Below are 14,303 nucleotides of genomic sequence, written 5' to 3'. Positions count from 1 at the left end.
GTCCTGCTGGGGTCCTATCGTGGGAGACACGTCCTGAAACCTGGGAGCGGCTGCCCGTGGTGCTCCTGGTGGGGAAAGGGCAGAGAGGCAGAGCAAGGCTCCAGTGTGTCTTAAGAGGGCCTGGATAAGTGCCCTTGGGCTGGGGAAGCTGTTGCAGCAGAAAGAGGGACAGAGGTTGGGAGGGATAGTTGTAGGACTGCCTGCTGCATTTTTCCCCAAGGATTTAGTGAGGGTTTCCTGTGTGGCAGTGAGAGAGGGCCAGGGTCCTGGGCTGCTCCCACTGCCCCGCCAGAGACTGGTACACCAACTGCAAAAAGTGTGGAGAGAGAGCAGGAACCAGCCCAGAGCTGCCCAGGCCCTTGTGAAGCTTTGGCCTTGTCCAGTGACATCTGGCTTCCACAGCCTTACCCAACCCCCTTGCAGTGCCCAGTTCCCTAAGGCAGAGGGGGATCCCACTACACCATGGAAATGGGTCTGGTCATTGCTCCCCTTTAGATAAGCATGCTAGGAAGATTTTTCCAGCAGCTTGGCTCCATGAAGATTTGCAGCCTCTTAAGCCTCTTGCAGGTATGTTGTCAATGTTCCCCTCAGATAATAATCATTGACAACCTGGCAGGCACCAGGTGACAGACGTTTCTGTGGCTGATGGGTTTCAGGGGTGTCTTCAGGGAGGACTTTTCAGGCTCCTTTCCTGGTTGCTGCTCACAAGCCCAGCAACCATCGCAGGGGTAAGTAGTGTGTCCCTGCTGACCCCACAGGCTGAGCCATGGTTCTGTGGGATGTATTCATCTGAAATGCAAATACTTCCCTTAAGGTCCTCCAAGAGGGAGGAACAAACCTAGAGGAGACACTAAGTCCCTAGAGGCATCCAAACACACGGACAGGATCCTGAGTGCTCTGGAGAGACTCCGTGGTGGGTTCCTTTCCCTCAGCCTTCCCCTGGGGCTCAGCAGCTGGGGCTTTGGCTGCACATCTGGACATGAATTGCCCATTGCTGCGGGAAGGGATCCATGGCAGCCTTGCTGCTCCAGGGCAGCTTCCACGCCCTGCAGGGCTGTTTCCCAGCCTGGCCTTGCTGCAGCTTCTCCCCAGCCTCTGCAGGAAGGCATTTGGCCTCAGCTCACAGGGAGCCCCAACTGCACCATGGCCATTCACACCCTGAGATCCCCTGCAATTTCCCGGTCTCTGAGCACATTTGGAGGGGCAGATCTTTGGAGGAGGCAGGGCCCTGGAGCAGCTCCCAAAACCTGATCTTTCTTCTGAATCCTATCCATTACTTAGACAAGCATTGCCTCCTGAAGATGTCACCTTCCCATTGGGGAACAGCCCCACCTGATCCAGCTGTCCCTTTTCCTTCCAGCAGAGATGGAAGGAGAGGCTGTGGTGAAGGCTCAGTTTCCCAGAGGAAGCAGGGGCTCATTGGCAGCCTCTGCTGCAGGAAGGGAGGCAAAGCCAGGCACAGTCACAGGAGGTAATTGCTGTGCCTCTGGGCCTGAGCCCTGCTGAGGCTTGAGCTGCCCTCTCTGCTCCTTGGCTCTCCTGGAACACAGTATCCCCTGAACCCTGGAACACAGCATCCCCTGACCCCTTTGCAGTTCTGGGCTCCCTTTATAAGGGAATCCCAGCACACCATGGGATGGTTTCCATCTGTGCTCCTTCTAGACTGGGATCGTGGCTTGCATCAGTTCGAAACACTGGTAAAGCACGGTCTAAGGATCTTGGGGCTTGGTGGAGTTCAGCTATCAGCTACCCTTTCCTAATTGAGTAATCATTGTCCTAGTGTAATCATTGTCCAGAGTAATATTCCTGTGTCATTTCCCTTAAGATACTCTGTAGTTTGAAGGATTCTGGAAATCCTGGCCTCCAAATTTCTCCTCTTGTGCCCAAAGTGATCCCACATGATTATTGTCAATAGGAGGAAGCATTTAGCTGTCTATCTCCCTCCCGTGTGCTATGCCTGTGTGTCCTTCCCTGTGCTCTGTGCAGCTGCGGAGAAGAGCAGAGAGGGAAGGGACCGGGCCCAGGGCTGTCCCCCGGGGCTGAGCCCTGCACAGCTTCTCTACCAGCCCCAGGGAACCTGGGTTGCTCCTGCTGCCACTGCCAAGGCCTGGCCCTGGCTGGGGCTGGGTTTAGAGCTGCTGGCAGCTCCAGGGAGCCATTTCTGCCCGACTGCCCGGCATGAAGCTCCTTCCATCCCAGTGAGGGGCCACTGCAGGCACATGGTCCCCCTGCCTCTGCTCCTGAGTGGAAGGCAGAGACGAGGGAGTGCCTTGGAGGGCAACAATCACACAGGTGCCCTCATTGCCACTCAGGCCTGAAGGACAATCTTCAGCAGTGACACAGGAGCTGTTCTGTCCTGCCTTTCTTTTCAGATGAACCTGATGATGAATATCACCCTAATCATGACAATTACCCTGTTGACGACAATGTTCTGGATTCCCAAGCCATAGCCATTACTGAGCCTCTGGGAGATGGGTAGGGTAGGTCAAGGCCTTTCCCCATGGGAGAGCGGCCAGCTCAGAGCCCAAAGCTTGGTCAGGGGGGCATCGCTGCAGGTGCCAGGACAGAACCATGCACATGTGTGCCCTGGCCCTGCGCGATCCCCTCACTGCTTCTGCGACACCGTGGTGCCTGTGCAGATGAGCAGAGATGGCAGAAGCTTCTGTGGCTGTTGAGTTACAGGGGTGTCTGCAGGGAGGACTTTTCAGGCTCCTTTCCTGGTTGCTGCTCACAAGCCCAGCTCCCATCGCAGGGGTGAGTGGTGTGTCCCTGCTGACCCCACAGTCTGGGCCCTGGTTTTGTGGAATCCATTCCTGGGAAATGGAAACATTTCTCTTAAGGTCCCCTGAGAAGGAAGAACAATCCTATAGGAGCTAGTACGTCCCTGGAGGAATCCAACTATCTGGAACAAAAACAGAGTGATGTGGACAGCCAGCCTGGTGGGTGCATTTCCCTCAGCCTTCCCCTGGGGCTCAGCAGCCGGGGGCTTTGGCTGCACAGCTGGACACGCTGTGCTCAGCACAGCGGGAATGGATCCATGGCAGCCTCGCTGCCCCGCTGCTGCTTCCATGCCCTGCAGGGCTGTTCCCCAGCCTGGCCTGGCTGCAGCTTCTCCTCAGCCTCTGCAGGGAAGGCATTTGGCAGCAGCTTAAAGGGAGCCCCAACCGCACTCCAGGCCTGAGATACCTTTTGATTCCCCGGTCTCTGGGTACATGCAGAGAGGCAGCTGTTTGGAGGAGGGAGGTCCCAGGAGCCGCTCCAAAACACTGGACAATTTCCTTGTCCTGATTTATGTCTTGGACAAGTATTGCCTGGCGCAGAAGGGCACAGCAGAGAGGAATTCTGGCGCACAAGCTCGGGGGTTTGGGTCTGGAGCAGTCCTGTGCCAAGGGAGAGCAAGGTGCCTGCAGGCCCCAGCTTGGGGGAGAAACAGGGAGCGAGAACGTCCTGCCCGTATCCACTGAGCTGCCAGCTCAGCAGTGCAGCACAGCACGGGCCCATGCTCCCCACTGCTCCTACAGATGCAGCTGGCACCTCAACACATGCTGACAACATCAGGAGAAGAGTTTTCTGCTGGGGAACACCTTGTTTGAAGACGATGATAGCAATTGTGGCTGGTGCAGCACTTTGCCTGTTGATACTCAGTGCAGGAATCTGGTATTGCTGGAAGAGAATATGGTGAGTGATTTGTGATTCTTTACTTCAAAAAGCTTCCTTTAATGGCTGCTCATAGTCAGGGAGCATTCCCAGTGAGGCTGCAGAGGAGTTTGGTCAGTCCATGGTTGTCCAAAGAACTCTGCTGATCATTCTGCTGTTGCCCAGTGCTTACTGTGGCCTCTTCATTGCTGGGCCTTGTCCTGGGGGGCCCGCTGGGGCTGCAGCCAGTGCTGGCTCCCACTGAGGCTGCCTGGCCGAGAGCAGCCCCAGGGGTACAGGGCAGAGGCAAAGCAAGGTGGGGAGGAGAAAGAGCAGGGACGAGCTTGCCCTGGAAAGGCAGAGGCGCTCTGGGGCCCGCTCCTGCCCAGGGACCCTGCCCAGAGCTGTCCCCTGCTCGCCGGGGCCGTGAGGGGCAGCTGTGCAGCTGGGCCAGGCTGTGCCAGCAGCTCCAGCTGGGCTGGGGAGCCTTGCCAGCTCTGGGCCTTGCTGGGCCTTGCTGTGCAGGAGGGTCCCTGTGTGCCACTGGCAGCTGGGGCCTCAGCTACCTCCTCTCTCCACAGGTGCTATTGTGCACCTTCCGAAGATGAGCCTAACAACTCGGGCAAAGAGGACTTGACCCGTGATCCCTGCTTTCGACTTCTGCCCCTATCTGCCATGCCATGGTTGCAGCACCGCCAGGAGATCTTCTCAAAACCCACCCCGATAAAACGAGACCCTCTGCCCCTGAGCCCCCTGGTCCTGTTCCCCGGCCAGGACTGAAAGTGGGCAGGCCCTGTCTGCCTGGGCAGGGTTTGTCCCCTGTTTGATGTTTAAATAAAGAAATGGGAATTTCCACCCCAGTGTCTGGGTGGTAGCAGCAGCAAAGCCCAGCTGGCACCAGCCCTGGCTGAGCTCCATGCCCAGGAGCAGCCGTGGATGCCCACGGTGTGGGCAGGCAGGAGCCAGGCAGGGGCTGCTGTGAGCTGCGGTGGGGCCCCGAGGGCTGGGGGAGCCCATGCTGAGCGTCCCTGGGCTGAGGGCACATTTCCTTCCCTGGGATCATCTGGGCCTTGAACTCCTCCAGTAGCAGGCCAGGAAAAGAGGCCTGCTACTGAAGCCATCAGTAGGTGCTAGCCTTGAGAACAGTGGTGTGAGGCTGGACTCTGAAGGAAGTCCTTCATAGCCTGAGGGATGAGCTCAGAGGCCCACAGACACTGGGCCTGTGGCAGCCCTGCATCTCTTTTGAGCAGAGTGGGGATTTTCCCCCCAGGCTTCTCCTGTTCACCCAGGGACACATGGTGAACACACACACAGAAAATAGTTCAGTTGCTGCTGCCCCCTGAGTTGTTTGGGTCCCTCTAAAGGCATGCAGGGACTTTGGGTCACCTCTGTGCTGTGCGGGGGACTGGGGACACCCAAAAGCTGTGCAGGGGATTTAATGCATGTCCAAAGGTGTGCAGGGGCCGAGGGACAGCTGTAAATTGAGCAGGGCTTGGAGGTCCTCTTTGAGGCACACAGGGGAATTTTCGGGTGGCTGAGGACCCCCATATGATGTGCAGTGATTTAGGGTGTCCCCTAAAGCATGCAGCTACCCTGATGGCCTGTGGTGCATTATTTTTGTAAGCTATGGCATCAAGTCCTTCACTTCTTAAATAGAGGCTAAAGGCCAGCACAGCGCACAGCAGGGACTCAGTGTCAGCGTGGCAGGGCTGCTGCTGCCTGCAATAGTGGGAATCACCAACGTGTGGAGTTGACATTGCTATTGTAGGTAAAACCATGAAAAGTCTCACTTGTCATATAACATAAGAGTCACTTCTTGTGGGAAAAAACAAGATTGCAAAGATCTGCCGGGAGCGATATACTCTCCTGGCTGGAAGGGTACCTCTTGAGATCCATTCCCTTCCCACAAAATCCTGCCCCAGCAATGAGGTCACAGCAGGCTCTGAAGTCACAGAGGTCCCAGAGCCCCGTGGTTGCACAGCAGCACAAGGACCGAGCAGTCAGTCCCTGAGCACAACCGTTGCAGCAGCAGCGGTGGTGGCAGCAGTGTTGCTGACATTGGGACAGCGGTGTCAGGACAGCGGTGGCAGCAAGAGCTGTGGGACTGGCAGAGGGCAAGGCACCATGGCCCTTGCTCTGCGCCTCTTCCTGCTGCTCCTCCTGGCCGTGGCCCTGCCTGCCAGGGCTGCCCAGGCTGCTCCGCTGCAAGCACGGGCAGCAGGTGAGCCAGCAGCCTGTCTCCCCTATCCCGGGACAGCACTCCCTGCTCCCCAGGAAGCGCTGGGGATGGTTTTCCCCAGGCCTTTAGGGAGGGTTTCCTCTGGGGGAGGGAGAGAGCCCCCACGGGCGTGGGCCTCGCCCTGTTTCCTCTCCAGGGATGTGTCACAGAGCCTGTAAAGAGGGTGGAGAATGTGCAGGAGTAGGACATAAGTCCCCCCAGGCCCCTATGCAGCTTTGGCCTTATCCATTGACACCTGGCTCCCACGGCCTTACATGACCCCCTTTCCACCACCTGGTTCCCTAAAGCATGGTGTACTGGAAGGGGATCCAGCACACCATGGAAATGCTCCCTTCTTTGCTCCCCTCTAGATTGGGATGGCGACATGGATTTTCTAGATGCCCTCTTGGATGATGGCTTGAAACCCCTGGAGAATGCTGGAGGCAAGTTCTCCTGTGCCTTTCCTGACAGAATAATCAGTGTCCATGTGTCAAGAGGTCACTCGTGAGCGCTTTCCTTTAATATAATCTTCCAGTTGAAAGAATCTGGAAACCTTGCCCTGCTCCCTTCAGGAGCCTGAGGGATCACTCTGTGGAGGCCCTGGGGGGCATCCCCTAAGTTACAGCCCTTTGGCTCCTTCCCCTGTTCCTATGTTCCTGTGCCACTGCCTCCCCTTTCCTTGATTGGCCCTGAAGTTTATAGTGCCTTGAGACCACGGTCAGCCTCCAGGCCCCCAGAGAGAGAAAGCTGGACCCACCCTGTGTGTGTGACTGGGACCTGAATATATCACTGCCTGGCTGAATTAAATATCTGTGGGTGTTTTGCAAAGGCCTTTTTTGCTTCTTTATCTTGGACTTTACTAGCAGCAATAAAGGCTGCAACATCCCAAAGGATTGCTGTCAGTGGGAGGAAGGATCATTGAGCTGTCCATCTTCCTCCCATGTGCAATGCCAGTGTGTCCTTCCCTGTGCTCTGTGCAGCCACAGAGAGGAGCAGAGAGGGAAGGGGCGGGGCCCAGGGCTGTGCCCCGGGGCTGAGCCCTTCACAGCTCCTGTGCCAGCCCCAGGGAGCCTGAGCTGCTCCTGCTGCCACTGCCAAGGCCTGGCCCTGCCTGGGGCTGGGTTTAGAGCTGCTGGAAACTCCAGGGAGTCCTTTCTGCCCCTTCTTCCCAGCATGAAGCTAATTCCATCCCAGTGTGGGGCTACTGCAAGCACGTGGTCCCCCTGCCTCTGCTCCTGAGTGAAAGGCAGAGCCGAGGGAGTGCCTTGGAGGGCAACAATCACACAGGTGCCCTCACTGCCACGCAGGCCTGAAGGAGAAATTGAACAACTTTCCATTAAGGTCCTCCTAGTTGGAAGAACCAAGACAGAGGAGACAAGAAATCCCTGGAGGCAGCTAAAGTTCTCGACAAGATGCTGAGCGGTCTGGAGAGACGCCGTGGTGGGTGCATTTCCCTCAGCCTTGTCCTGGGGCTCAGCAGCTGGGGGCTTTGGCTGCACATCTGGACACGCCGTACCCGGCACATCAGGAAGGGAAGGGATCCATGGCAGCCTTGCTGTCCCTCTACTGCTTCCACGCCCTGTAGGGCTGCTCCCCAGCCTGGCCTGGCTGCAGCTTCTCCCCAGACTCTGCAGGAAGGCATTTGGCATCTGCTGATAGAGAGCCCAGCCTTAACCATGGGCCATACATTCCCTGAGTTCCCCTGGAAATTCCTGGTCCCTGGGGAGATCAGGAATGGCTGCTGTTTGGAGAAGGGAGTGCCCTGGCCAATCCAAAAGCTTTTATGATTTCCAGGTCCTTACCCATCAGGTTTACCAGTATTGCCTACTCAAGATGCCAGAAAGGGGAACATCTCCATCTAATCCAGCTGTCCCTTTTTCTTTCTCCAGAGATGAACCGAAAGGCTGTGCTGAAAGCAGCACTTCCCGGAGGAAGCAGGGGCTCATTGGCAGCCTCTGCTGCAGGAAGGGAGGAGATGCCAGGCACAGTGCCAGGAGGTAATTGCTGTGCCTCTGGGCCTGAGCCCTCGTAAGGATTGAGCCACTATCTTGGCTGTGTGGCAGTGCCTGTCCTCCAGGGATGTGTCACAGGGCCTGCAAAGAGGGTGGAGAGTGAGCAGGGGCCAGCGCAGAGCTCCCCAGATCCCTGTGCAGCTTTGGCCTTGTCCATTCACACCTGGCTCCCATGGCCTTACCCGACCCCCTTGCAGTGCCCAGTTCCATAAGGCAGAGGGGGATCCCAGCACCCAGCACACCATGGAAATGGGTCTGGTCTTTGCTCCCCTCTAGATGAGAGTGCCTCGATGGCTTTGCCAGCAGCTGGAATGGAAAATGGTTTGGAAACACTGGGAGCTTCTGCAGGTAAGTTCTCAGAGAATATTCATTGACAGCCTGTCAGGAACCAAGGGTCAGAAGCTTCTCTGGCTTTTGAGTTACAGGGGTGTCTGCAGGGAGGACTTTCCCAGGTCCTTTGGTGGATGTTGCTCAAAAGCCCAGCACCCATCGCAGAGGTGAGTAGTGTGTCATTGCTGACCCCACAGGCTGAGCCCTGCTTTTGGGGGATCCATTCCTGGGAAATGCAAATACTTTCTCTTAAGGTCGTCTGAGAGGGAGGAAAAAACCTACAAAACAGAATATATCCCTGGAGGAATCTAAAAAACTGGAGCAAATCCTGAGCGACCTGGAGAGACGCCGTGGTAGGTTCCTTTCCCTCAGCCTTCCCCTGGGGCTCAGCAGCCGGGGGCTTTGGCTGCACAGCTGGACACGGTGTGCCCGGCACTGTGGGAAGGGATCCATGGCAGCCTCGCTGCCCCAGGGCTGCTTCCACGCCCTGCAGGGCTGTTCCCCAGCCTGGCCTGGCTGCAGCTTCTCCACAGCCTCTGCAGGAAGGTATTTGGCATCTGCTGACAGGCAGCCCAAACTGCACCATGGTCCTGAAATCCCCTGCGATTTCCTGGTCCCTAGTCAGATCAGGAGGGGCAGCTGTTTGGAGGAGGGGAGGGCCCTGGAGCAGCCCCAAGAGCCTTGGCCTTTCCCTGATCCTTATGCACGTCTTTGAGAAGTGCTACTTCCTGAAGATGCCACCTCCCCAACAGGGAATGGCTCCACCTGATCCATCTGTCCCCTTTCATTTCTCCAGAGATGGAGCAAAAGACTTTGCTGAAGGCAGCAATTCCTGGAGGAAGCAATGGTGACATGCCAGACACCAATTCAGGAATTGAGGAGATGCCGGACAGTGCCACAGAAGGTGATTGCTGTGCCAGGCTCAGCCAGGATGAGCAGTCCTGCTGGGGTCACTCCGTGGGAGACATGTCCAGAAACCTGGGAGCGACTGCAAGGGGTGACCATGATGGGGAAAGGGCAGAGGGGGAGAGCAAGGCTCCAGTGGGTCCTGAGAGGGCCTGCCTCTGTCCCCTGAGGCTGGGGGAGCTGTCACGGGTCACGGGGCAGGGAGGGCCAGGGCTGGCAGGGGCTGCTCAGGGATGGGTTTGGCCCGTGTGCCTCGAAGCAGCGACTGCCCAAGCAGCTGCGCTGCCCCCGGGCTCTCCTCCCGGCCTGCTGGGCTCTGCTGGGAGGCACAGCCTGTGCCAAGGGGCGGCAAGGTGCCTGCAGGCCCCAGCTCTGGGGGAAACGGAGAGTTTCCTGCCCGGATCCACCGTGCTGCCAGCTCAGCAGTGCAGCACAGCACGGGCTCACGCTCCCCATTGCTCCCACAGACGTTGTCACCGAAGCAGGAATATATGCCCCGGATCCAGTGCGTCTCCCAAGAATTGTCTGCCCCCAGGATGTGCGCAGGTCCTGCATGATAGGCACGGTGGTGACAGTGATCACTGTGCCACTTGTGCTGATATGCTGCTATCTTGGCATTCGCAAGCTGTACGAGATCCGACGGTCAGTTGCTGATTTTCTCCAAAGCTTTCTTATAACTCTGCTTCTTGGCCTTGGTAGCCTGACTCGTAATCCTATGGAGCAGTGGCCGGTCCATGGTTGTCCAAATAACTCTGCTGAGGGTTCTGCAGCTGCCCAGTGCTTTCTGTGGCCCCTTCGTTGCTGGGCCTTGTCCTGGGGGGCCCACTGGGGCTGCAGCCAGTGCTGGCTCCCACTGAGGCTGCCTGGCCAAGAGCAGCCCCAGGGACACAGGGCAGAGGCAGAGCAAGTTCTCAACAGTGTTTGGGCAGCAGAGTTCAGGACAGGACAGTGCTCATTTAGTAGCTCATGTAAAGTTTCATGGGAACTGTGGTGTTGCAGGACAAGCAAGTTTGCTCCAATTCAGTGTTAAAACAGAAGGTTTGGCTTTGGCTGTGAGACTTTGCTCTTTGTGTGAGCCCTGTTCTGGATCGATTGCCAATCAGTCTGGAGCTGGTTTTGGGTGAAGGCTCATCCCAGCCCTGAGCCTTGGCAGTTCTGGCCTCAAAGGGACAGCTGAGGCTGCACTGCACATGACTGGGCATCAGGGCTCCATTATCAAAGGGCTTTGAGAAGTTTAAACTACTGTGTTTTTTCTATGTGGTTTTCTTGATGAAATTCATCAAAAAACTTAGTTTTGAAAATAACTTCTTTTCCAGTCTTTTTTACAGTTATTTGATATAGTGAATGATGGCATGATTATCCCATGGCTGAGTTAGAACACTGTAAGTACTAAAAAATGTAATTTTTTTTCCCTCTTACATCTTTCACAGACTCATTAAACTTACGCTGGTTTGACGTGACCATCAGAAGAGTTTTGCTCTGCTTTTAATTCAAACAAGCAGCAGAGCTGGAAGCTGTTGAGAAGAGTCTTTTCACTTCACAGCTAGAGAAAACTGCTAGGGTTCTTTATTGAGCAATATAAAATCTATATTTTAGGTATATACTCCTGACATGTAACTGATAGAAATGAGGGATTTGGACTCTTTGGGAAGTACTGACCAGTTGGGCATTGGCTCTCTGAAGCTCAGTCTGTAATAATCAGTCTTTTTCAGAAGAGAATGTTCAGTTTCTTCCTGGCACTCACTCTTGCATATGTATTCAAAACCACACTTGAAAGAAATTTACAACAGCTCTTTATGGTCCCTCAGTTGACTTTTCTCTGTTTCTCCATAGATGCCAATGAAAACCTGGATGATTCCATTAAAAAAGCTGCAAAGGAGATCCTGGAGAAGAGGGCGTACATCTTCTCCCACCCTCTGGACAGGACCTTCTGATCCCTCCCTGAGAACAGGCACTCAAGAATGTCTGTCAGGGAGGAATTTGCTGCAGTTTCCATACCTGCCACCTTAAAAGCATCTGTTATTTTATGTATTTACAAATAGTATCTCTTTAAAATAAAACTTCTTTCTAACCACTACTTCATAGCAAAAGGATTTTATTTTAAATAAAAGAGATTTTATTTGAAGCTGAAGTTATTTTGTTAGATAGATAGATATAGATATAGATATAGATATAGATATAGATATAGATATAGATATAGATATAGATAGATATAGATATAGATATAGATATGATATGATAGATGATAGATATAGATAGATATAGATAAGATATAGATATGTCTGTTCCTCTTGGAGCTGGATAAAGACAGGGAAGTTTGGATGGGGAGATGTTTCTTCCCATGGAAGGGATTGTGTGGTTCCTCAGTATCTTTGCACTTCAATCAGCTGCTCATTCACTGAGCAAGTCTAAAAGACTTGGGCAATCAGAACAGTTCTGTTTGGGAGGCACCTCCATCTCTCTTGTCCAGCAGCACCATCAGGACACTGAGTTCCCAGTGTCCAGGGAGGTTTTGCTGTCACCCTGAGAGACACCACTGGTCACTGACATCCACTGGGCCTCTGAGCCACTGACCACAACCCCCTGGATGTGACCAGCCATGCAATTCCTCATTCTCCAAACTGTGCCTCCATCAGATCCACAGCTCCCCAAGGGAGGGACAAGGATGCTGGGCAGGGCTGATGTGTCCAGGGCATTACAGAAGTCCAGAGTGGTGGCATCTCTAGCTCTTCCTTGTGCACTGGGGTGTTGTGGAGTGTTTCTATTGTGTTTTCAATTGAAATTCAGTTTCAATGGTCGGTTCTATAATCCCCCTCCCCCTTGTCATTTGTATTCCTATAGCATATCTTATCCTTAATGGACTGTTCCTTTGCACCTCAGTTGTTGTTGGCTTTGCCCTGGTTTTCCATCTTCCCAAAGACTTGACCTTTGTTCCTGAATGTTCCCTGTTCCTCCTCCTAGGAGGAACCATGTCAGTTCCTCCTGCCCCTTTCTCCAGAATTTTCCTGTCATTATTGTATCTCTCAAGGTCCCACTGGGTTGTTTAAACTGTTCCCCTCCCCTGTAATTCCCAATTTGTTTAAGCATTGTATTCCCTGCCTTATGCTTTTCCCCAGGTTTCTCCCAATTGGTTAAAGTTCTGTACCCTCCCCTTGAAGCTCCCCTGTTGAAAAACCCTTCTCCAGCCTGGATTTGTGTCTTTCAGTCCCTGTTGTTCCTGGGCATAAACACCTTTGGGAATGATACAGAAGATTTCTCCTTGTTCCTTGTCCCTGCCCTCGATGCATTCCACCTGTGCCATAGAGCAGTTGTGCCCTACAGCCGCACCCTGAATTGTGTGGCTGTTTGGGGGCGGCCCCCTCCTGGTGACAGTGCTGGGAGCAGGCCTGGCAGAAGAACTCTGGCAACGCGTCCCTGAGGCAGCCACTCCATCATGGGAGGCCTCTGGCTTGCTCAGCCTGCACAGACCCACCCTGTGCTCCTCAAGGTTTCCTTTGGCATACCAAAGCACTGAAGAGGTTGGGTGGTTTTCCTCCCTGTTTTATTGACTGACTGTGTTATTTGAGGACCAGAAGAGGAAGCAGAGCCTTAAATTGCCCATGAAGTGCAAATGCTGAAGTAAAGGCTTCACCTTTCCAAGGAAACCAAAGGGCTGTTTTAGCCATGGCCCACGCAAGGTACCAAAATTCCAGCTGGGAAGCTGCTGACAGGAGGGAATGTGGCACTTGTCTCCAGCCAGAGATCACTGACTCCTCAGCATCCTGGGCTGTGGCTGACAGTGCCTGAGGAGATCAGAAATCTTTGGATGTGATCTCCTGTGCCAGTGACCAGAACAGAGAGCAGTGAGCTTGACTTGGGGGGCAGGTCCAGCCCTTGGACACAGCTGCCAGGCGGGACAAGCTCCCTCCCCAAGAAGGAAAATTCCAGTGCTGAGGTCCATCCCCACCATCCAAGGCATGAAGTCACAGCAGGATTGTGAGATAACAGCAGGCTCTGGGGTCACAGCAGGCTCTGAGGTCACAGAGCCCTGTGGTTCTACAGCATCAAAATATCCAGCTCCTCAGTCCTTAACAACGGTTGCTGACATTGGGACAGCGGTGTCAGGACAGCGGTGGCAGCAAGAGCTGCGGGACTGGCAGAGGGCAAGGCACCATGGCCCTTGCTCTGCGCCTCTTCCTGCTGCTCCTCCTGGCTGTGGCCCTGCCTGCCAGGGCTGCCCAGGCTGCTCCGCTGCAAGCACGGGCAGCAGGTGAGCCGGCAGCCTGGCTCCCCTTTCCCAGGACAGCGCTCCCTGCTCTCTCCCTCCACCAGAGGAAACCCTCCCTTCCCCAGGCCTTTAGGGAAGGTTTCCTCTGGAGGAGGGATAGAGCCCTCATGGGCCTGGGGCTGGCCCCTATTCCTCTCCAAGGGTGTGTCACAGAGCCTGAAAAGAGGGTGGAAATTGACCAGGAGCCAGCCCAGAGGTCCTCAGGCCCATGTGCAGCTTTGGCCTTGTCCATTGACACCTGGCTCCCACAGCAGTACCCAACCCCCTTGCAGTGCCCAGTTCCCTAAGGCATGAAGGGGATCCCAGCACACCATGGAAATGGGTCTGCTTTTTGCTCCCCTCTAGATTGGGATGATGACATGCATTATCTGGATGCCCCATTGGATGATGGCTTGAAACCCCTGGAGAATGCTGGAGGCAAGTTCTCCTGTGCCTTTCCTGACAAAATAATCACTTGGACACATCCATGTGGCAAGAGGTCGCTCATGAGCCCGTTTCCCTTAACATAATCTCATGGTTGAAAAAATCTGGAAACCTTGCCCTGCTCCCTTTTGTAGCCTGAGGGTTCACTCTGTTGAGGCCCTGGGGGGCATCCTCTCAATTACAGTCCTTTGGCTCCTTCCCCTGTTCCTATGTTCCTGAGCCACTGCCTCCAATTTCCTTGATTGGCCCTGAAGTTTATAGTGCCTCGAGACCACGGTCAGCCTCCAGGCCCCCAGAGAGAGAAAGCTGGACCCACCCTGTTTGTGTGACTGGCACCTGAATATATCACTGCCTGGCTGAATTAAATATCTGTGGGTGTTTTGCAAAGGCCCTTTTTGCTTCTTTATCTTGGACTTTACTAGCAGCAATGAAGGCTGCAACATCACAGAACAGAATCGTTGTCAGTGGGAGGAAGGATCATCAAGCTTTCCATCTTCCTCCCATGTGCAAT

The 14,303-nt window shown here is 54.5% G+C and overlaps 1 protein-coding gene and 1 long non-coding RNA gene across 2 annotated transcripts in view; both read left to right on the top strand.

Annotated features, from left to right (window-relative positions):
* EFCC1 (EF-hand and coiled-coil domain containing 1) overlaps nucleotides 1-14,303 on the top strand; it is a 195,638-nt gene that overhangs the window by 66,679 nt on the left and 114,656 nt on the right. The gene's annotated exons all lie outside the window — the stretch shown is intronic.
* Nucleotides 9,624-11,179, top strand: LOC127060092 (uncharacterized). Its single transcript, XR_007778706.1, has 3 exons — nucleotides 9,624-9,744; nucleotides 10,419-10,484; nucleotides 10,936-11,179. It is a non-coding gene; the product is annotated as an uncharacterized LOC127060092 (long non-coding RNA).

Source organism: Serinus canaria, chromosome 12 (genome assembly GCF_022539315.1).
Source record: "Serinus canaria isolate serCan28SL12 chromosome 12, serCan2020, whole genome shotgun sequence".
Lineage (NCBI taxonomy): Eukaryota > Metazoa > Chordata > Aves > Passeriformes > Fringillidae > Serinus > Serinus canaria.
The sequence above is the reverse complement of the archived record's forward strand: the minus strand, read 5'-3'. Positions and strand labels throughout refer to the sequence as shown.